We start from the raw sequence: 7339 nt of genomic DNA, 5'->3' as shown, positions 1-7339 counted from the left end.
TTCTTTGGTTGAGGCGTATCTAGGTTGTTTCTAGGTTCTGGCTATACTATGGAACATAGTTGAACAAGTGTCCTTGTGGTTTGATTAGCATTCCTTGGATAAATGCCCAAGAGTGGTATCATTTGATCTTGAGGAAGATTGATTCCCAATTTTCTGAGAAACTGCCATACTTATTTGCAAATTGCTATACAAGTTTGCACTCCCACCAACAGTAGAGCAGTGTTCTCCTTACTCCACATGCTCTCCAACATAAGCTGCCATCATTGTTTTTGATCATAGTCCATTCCGACAGGTGTAAGATGGTATCTCAGAGTTGTTTTGATTTGCATTTATTTCCCTGATGGATAAAGATGTTGAGCAATTCCATAAATGTCTTTTGGCCATTTGAGATTCTGTTGAGAATTCTGTTTCAATCTGTAGTCCATTTTTAATTGGATTGTTTTTTATTTTGATGTCTAGTTTTTTGAGGTTTCTAAATATATTTTGAAGGTCAACCTCTGTCAGATGTGGGATTCATTTCCAAAGGAAGCAAAGGAAGAATGGGGATTTTACTGAGGGAGTCTGGACACATTCATGTGAGTTCTGACTATATCTAAAGTATGCCCTGTTAGCAGGTCTACTTCTAAACATGGCCACATTGTAAAAGCAAGAGACATTTAGTGGCAGTCTCAAAGTCATGCAGAAACAAATGTATAATATAAAAATCATGGACAGAAATGCTTCTGGGATAAAATCTTAGCTGAAAATCTAGTAAAGAATCCTAAGAAAGCAGACTGTTTAGGAGCCAATGATACCTATTAATAAAGATGTATGATCTAAAGATCTATGTATCAATTCCAGAATTATTATAAATACAAAAGACAGAGAGTACAAATACAGAAAACCTAAAGGAAAAAATCACCTCTCATCACTGTGAATGCCATTCTGAGATGAATGTCTCTGCTGACCTCTTCTAACCTCAGAACAAAGGTGATTTGCCACTGAGCAGACTGCTCATAGAAAGGCTACAGCAGCTTCCATGCAACATGAGAATGAAATCATTATAAACAGACTTGGATTCTGGATCACTTGGGATAGTGACACTACTATAGAGAATTTCATTCTTTTACTTAATTTAAATTTCATTTTTATTCATTTTCATTAAAATGTAATTACATAATTTCCCCCTTTGCTTTCCTCCCTCCATCACTTCCTGTATTCCCTCCCTCAGACTCCTTCTCTGCCTCCCAAATTTCAAATTTATTATTTCTTTTTCTTTATTTTGTCACATATGTATGAATAAGTATGCACAAGTATCAGTGCATGCTGCTAAGTCTGCTTTTGTTGTTTGTATATATATAATTTTGTACTGCAAAACCAAGCAGGGAAGGGCTGGAGAAATGGGTGGATCAGTGGGTAAGAGCACTGACCCGGGTTCAGTTCCCAGTACTCACATGGTGGCTTACAACTGTCTATAACGACAGTTCCAGGGGACCTGATACCCTTACACAGGCAAAAATACCAATGCAAAATGAATAAGTTATTTAAAAAGAAAATAATAATAATTTTAAAAAGAGAGAGAGATGAGCACAGACTGTCATACTGAAGAATAAGAAACAATTCTAGGTAGACAGGCCTGGCAGCGGAGACAAGCAGATGCAGGTAGGCCGCGGCGGCGGCCCACAGAGGTAGACGGGCTGGTGGTGGCGGCGGCGGCCGACAGAGACATTCAGGCCTGCTGGCAGCCGGCAGAGACATACAGGCCCAGCGGCGGCCCACAGAGGTAGACGGCTGGTAGTGGAGACAAGCAGATGAGTGGCCACGTGCAGCCACAGAGGTAGACAGGCCACGTGCCTGCAGGTAGACAGCGGCGAGCAGCTGATAGGACATTCAGGACTGGTGGCGGCCCGCAGAAGTAGACGGCCCAGTGGCAGTGACAAGCAGAGGTAGGTAGGACCGCGACAGCAGCCGGCAGAGACATACAGGCCCAGTGACAGCTGGTAGAGACATATAGGCCCGGTGGTGGCCCGCAGAGGCAGACAGACCCAGCGAAGCTGACAGGGACATACAGGCCCGGAGATGGAGACAAGCAGACTCAGCGTGGAACAGGGAGGTGCCTAACCCCAACACCTGGGGAAGAAGCTATCTGCATGGAACAGAACCAGAATGAATCTGAACACTCCGTCTGAGGACAACCCAGGGCCCAGCTGCTGATCCTGCGAAACCCAACAACTTTGAAGTGTTGGTGAGACTACCCAGCTCAGCTGAAACCCTTCTGGGAGAGGATTCAGATGCCTACAGTTTGAAGTCTGAAGAAACAAGATCAGCTGAGGAGTTGACAAATGAACAAATTGTGACTTGGGAACACAGAAGAAGGCGCTGCCCAGCCACCAAACCAGATCACCAGAATCATAAGTATATACTTCACCGACTGAGATCAGCTGCCCCTGAAGAAATACCCCATAGCACCAATTTAACCAAGAACTCCAACTAAACCAAGACTAAAAATTAGAACAAGAGAGGCACTCTCAGACACAGATACCACCGGCACCGCACAGAGGAAGAGATGAGTAGACGCCAGTGCAAAAATACAGGCAACAATATAAAGACCTATATGGCAACATCAGAACTTAGTGATTCTACACCTGCAAGACCTGAACATACCAAGACAGAAGAAATCAACCCTAAAAATGACTTTAAGAAGATGATAGAGGCCCTTAAAGAAGAATAAAAATTCCTTAAGAGGAAATAAAAACTTCCTTAAAGAGGAAATGAAAAACTCCATTAAAGAGGAAATAAAAACTCCCTTAAAGAAATGGAAGAAAAAACAAAAAATGGGAAGAAATCAAAAAGCCAAGAAAAAGCAATTAAACAGATGAAAGAAACATTCCAAGATATGAAAAATGAATTTGAGACAATAAAGAAAACACATGCTGAGGGAATGCTGGAAATAGAAATCCTGACTAAACGAACAGGAACTACAGAAACAAGCATAACCAACTAATTGCAAGAGATGGAACAGAGAATTTCTGACACTGAAGACACAATAGAGAAAATAGATTCGTCAGTCAAAGAAAACACTAAAGACAAAAAAGTCATAACACAAAACGTCCAGGAAATTTGGGACACCATGAAAAGACCAAACCTAAGAATAATAGGGATAGAAGAAGGAGAAGAATACCAACTCAAAGCAGAGAAAATATATTCAACAAAATCATAGAAGAAAACTTTCCTAACCCAAGGAAAGAAATACCTATAGAGATACAAGAAGCTTACAGGACACTGAATACGCTGGATGCAAAAAAAAAAAAAAAAAAAAAAATCCCCTTGCCACATAATAATCAAAACACTAAATACACAGAACAAAGAAAAAATATTAAGAGCCACAAAGGAAAAAGACCAAGTAACATATAAAGGTAAACCCATCAGAATAACACCAGACTTCTCAATAGAGACTATGAAAGCTAGAAGATCATGGACAAATCTTATGCAGACATTAAGAGACCACGGATGCCAACCCAGACTACTATACCCAGCAAAACTCTCAATCACCATAGGCGGAGTAAACAAAATGTTCCATGATAAAACCAGATTTAATCAATACCTGTCCACAAACCCAGCCCTACAGAAAGCACTAGAAGGGAAAATCCAACCCAAAGAAGCTAAACACATCCGTGAAAAATCAAGCAATAGATAATCCCACACCAACATACACCAAAGAAGAACAACACAACACAACCACAAAAAATAACAGGAATTAACAATCACTGGTCATTAATATCCATCAATATCAATGGTCTCAACTCACCTATAAAAAGACACAGGCTAACAGAATGGATAAGAAAACAGGACCCATCCATCTGCTGCATACAAGAAACACACCTTAACTTCAAAGACAGACACTACCTCTGAGTAAAGGGCTGGGAAAAGGCTTTCCAAGCAAATGGACCTAAGAAACAAGCTGGTGTAGCTATCCTAATATCTAATAAAATAGACTTCAAACTAAAATCAATCAAAAGAGATCAGGATGGACATTACATATTTATTACAGGAAAAATCCACCAGGATGAAGTCTCAATTCTAAACATCTATGCTCCAAATACAAAAGCACCCACATTTATAAAAGAAACACTACTAAAGTTTAAAACTCATATCAAACCCCATACATTAGGAGTGGGAGATTTTAATACACCACTCTCACCAAAAGACAGATCTACCAGACTGAAAGTTAACAAAGAAATAAAGGACCTAACAGATGTTATGACTCAAATGGACTTAATAGATATCTACAGAACATTCCATCCTAACACAAAAGAATATACCTTCTTCTCAGCACCCCATGGAACCTTCTCAAAAATTGACCACATGCTTGGACACAAAACAAATCTCAACAGATACAAAAAATTTGGAATAACCTCCTGTATCTTATCAGACCACCATGCCTTAAAGTTAGACCTCAACAACAACAAAAATTATAGAAAACCCACAAACTCATGGAAACTGAATAATGCCCACCTGAAAAATCAATGGGTCAAGGAAGAAATAAAGAAAGAAATTAAAGATTTCCTAGAATTCAATGAAAATGAAAGTACAACATAACCAAACTTATGGGACACTATGAAAGCAGTGCTAAGAGGAAAATTCACAGCTCTAAACGCACACATAAAGAAGATGAAGCAATCCCATACCAATGAATTAACAGTACAACTGAAAGCTCTAGAACAAAAAAAAAACTCACCCAGGAGAAATATACACGAGGAAATAATCAAATTAAGGGCTGAAATCAATGAAATAGAAAACAAGAGAACAATACAAAAAAATCAATGAAACAAAGACTTGGTTCTTTGAAAAAATCAACAAGATAGACAAACCCCTAGCCAAATTAACCAAAAGACAAAGAGAACACCCAAATTCACAAAATCAGAAATGAAAAGGGAGACATAACAACAGACAACTAGGAAATCCAGAGAATCATCAGATCATACTTCAAAAACCTGTACTCCACAAAAATGGAAAACCAGGAAGAAATGGACAATTTTCTGGATAAATATCACATACCAAAATGAAATCAAGACCAGATAAACCATTTAAATAGACCAATAACCCCTAAAGAAATAGAAACAGTCATCAAAAGTCTCCCAACCAAAAAAAGCCCAGGACCAGATGGTTTCAGTGCAGAATTCTACCAGACTTTCAAAGAAGAACTAATACCAATACTCTTCAAAGTGTTCCACACAATAGAAACAAAAGGAACACTACCAAACTCTTTTTATGAGGCTACAGTTACCCTGATACCCAAACCACACAAAGATGCAACAAAGAAAGAGAACTACAGACCAATCTCCCTCATGAACATTGATGCAAAAATACTCAACAAAATATTGGCAAACCGAATCCAAGAACACATCAAAACAATCATCCATCACGACCTAGTAGGATTCATCCCAGAGATACAAGGATGGTTAAACATACGAAAATCAGTCAATGTAATACACCATATAAACAAACTGAAAGAAAAAAACCACATGATCATCTCCTTAGATGCTGAAAAAGCCTTTGACAAAATCTAACACCCCTTCATGATAAAGGTCTTAGAAAGATCAGGAATACAAGGAACATATCTAAACATAATAAAAGCAATTTATAGCAAGCCAACAGCAAACATAAAATTAAATGGAGAGAAACTCAAAGCGATACCACTAAATTCAGGAACAAGACAAGACTGTCCACTCTCCCCATATTTATTCAATATAGTACTAGAAGTTCTAGCTAGAGCAATAAGACAACAAAAGAAGATCAAAGGGATACAAATTGGCAAGGAAGAAGTCAAACTTTCACTATTTGCAGATGATATGATAGTATACATAAGTGACCCCAAAAACTCTACCAGGGAACTCCTACAGCTGATAAATTCCTTCAGTAAAGTGGCAGGATACAAGATCAACTCAAAAAATCAGTAGCTCTCTATATACAAATGATAAAAGGGCTGAGAAAGAAACAAAGAAACATCACCCTTTACAATAGCCACAAATAATATAAAATACCTTAGGATAACACTAACTAAACAAGTGAAGGACCTTTTCGATAAGAACTTTAAATCTCTAAAGAAAGAAATTGAAGAAGATATCAGAAAATGGAAGGATCTCCCATGCTCATGGATAGGTAGGATTAACATAATAAAAATGGCAATCTTACCAAAAGCAATCTACAGATTCAATGCAATCCCCATCAAAATCCAACACAATTCTTCACAGACTTGGAAAGAAAAATACTCAACTTCATATGGAAAAACAAAAGACCCAGGATAGCTAAAAGAATCCTATATGATAAAGCAACCTTTGTAGGCATCACCATCCCTGACCTCAAACTCTACTATAGAGCTATAGTAATAAAAACAGCTTGGTAGTGGTACAAAAACCGACATATGGACCAATGGAATCGAATTGAAGACCCTGACATTAATCCATGCACATATGAACACCTGGTCTTTGACAAAGGAGCCAAAACTATACAATGGAAAAAAGAAAGTATCTTCAACAAATGGTGCTGGCATAACTGGATTTCAATATGTAAAAGATTACAAATAGATCCATATCTGTCACCATGTCACTAAACTTAATAGAAAAGAAAGTAGGAAGCACTCTTGAATGCATTGGCACAGGAGACCATTTCCTAAATAAAACACCAACAGCACAGACCCTGAGCACAACAATTAATAAATGGGACCTCTCGAAACTGAGAAGCTTTTGCAGGGCAAAAGACAAAAGGTCAGCCAACAGAATGGGAAAAGATCTTCACCAACCCCACATCTGACAGAGGATTGATGTCCACAGTATATAAACTCAAGAAACTAGACATCAAAGTACTGAACAGTCCAATTAAAAAATGGGCTAAAGAGCTAAACAGAGAATTCACAAAACAAGAAACACAAATGGCTGAAAGACATTTAAAGAAATGCTCAACATCCTTAATCATCAGAGAAATGCAAATCAAAATGACTCTGAGATACCACCTTACACCTGTCAGAATGGCTACGATCAAAAACACCAATGACAGTCAATGTTGGAGAGGATGTGGAGCAAAGGGAACACTCCTCCACTGTTGATGGCAATGTAAACTTGTACAACCACTGTGGAAATCAGTATAATTTAGAATCGAACTACCTCAAGACCCAGCCATCCCACTCTTGGGCATATACCCAAGGAATGCTGATTCATACCATAAAGATACATGCTAGGCTATGTTCATAGTAGCACTATTTGTAATAGTCAGAGCCTGGAAACAACCTAGATGCCCATCAACGGAAGAATGGATGAAAAAAATGTGGTACATATACACAATGAAGTACTACTCAGCAGAG

This window comes from Peromyscus leucopus, chromosome 22 (assembly GCF_004664715.2).
Source record: "Peromyscus leucopus breed LL Stock chromosome 22, UCI_PerLeu_2.1, whole genome shotgun sequence".
Lineage (NCBI taxonomy): Eukaryota > Metazoa > Chordata > Mammalia > Rodentia > Cricetidae > Peromyscus > Peromyscus leucopus.
The sequence above is the reverse complement of the archived record's forward strand: the minus strand, read 5'-3'. Positions refer to the sequence as shown.